Source organism: Cetorhinus maximus, chromosome 28 (genome assembly GCF_964194155.1).
Source record: "Cetorhinus maximus chromosome 28, sCetMax3.hap1.1, whole genome shotgun sequence".
Taxonomy (NCBI): Eukaryota; Metazoa; Chordata; class Chondrichthyes; order Lamniformes; family Cetorhinidae; genus Cetorhinus; species Cetorhinus maximus.
In genome coordinates this window covers 2,625,722-2,626,550 of record NC_135906.1, presented here as the reverse complement: position 1 = coordinate 2,626,550, position 829 = coordinate 2,625,722, and the positions used below count along the sequence as shown (strand labels likewise).

The following is an 829-nucleotide window of genomic DNA, read 5'->3' as shown; positions in this document are numbered from 1 at the left end:
AAATGTTGAGAGCCCCTCGGGCTGTACAGCTCCAAATGAATGTCTGCAGTGAATACTAATTATATTGAAGCACCTCAGAGAGCAACATGATGTATGTTGATAACTCCAATACTTTTGTCTGATTGTCTGCATTGACCATATTGAAATGATTGTAATATTCATTGATTGTATCGATGCACCTTGTGATCAATGTGTAAAAGTTGAATCTGATTGTAGTTTTGTGATGGTGATTTTGAAATGTTTTGGAATGTTCCTCCAGATATTTTATGAATAAAGTATATTTTTCAAAAAAAAATCTGTTCTTATCAGTTTAATATCCGATACGTCCTTTATCTGGGGACCAAATATTAAATTTATTTTTGGAGCAGGGAGATGGAACAGGATCTTTCTCCGTCCATTCCACACATCGACCTGGTATTGCAGCGTCTTCAGGAATGGTGCAGTTTTGCCCTCTACAGGGTGAAAGGGAAACTGAAAAGAAGAAAAAGTCATTCAGAGCATTGTCCTGCTTTCCATCATTGATCTGGTTGAACTGAACTTGTGCTGAGTGGCAGGACAGGCTCATTGGTGCCAGACTGAGTGATGCCCCCTTTACCTTTAATTTCTCCTTTAACTCCTCTCAATTCCTCCAAATAAAAGGTGTGGCCATGGGTACCCGCACGGGCCCCCGCTATGCCTGTCTCTTTATGGGGTATGTGGAACATTCCTTGTTCCAGTCCTACTCCGGCCCCCTCCCACAACTCTTTCTCCGGTACATCGATGATTACTTCGGTGCTGCTTCATGCTCTCGTCGGGAACTGGAAAAATTTATTAATTTTGCTTCCAATCT

General features: G+C 41.4%; 1 pseudogene; it reads left to right on the top strand.

The window, feature by feature from the left end:
- Positions 1–277: 277 nt before the first annotated feature.
- Positions 278–448, top strand: LOC144669206 (U2 spliceosomal RNA; annotated as a pseudogene).
- Positions 449–829: the final 381 nt, after the last annotated feature.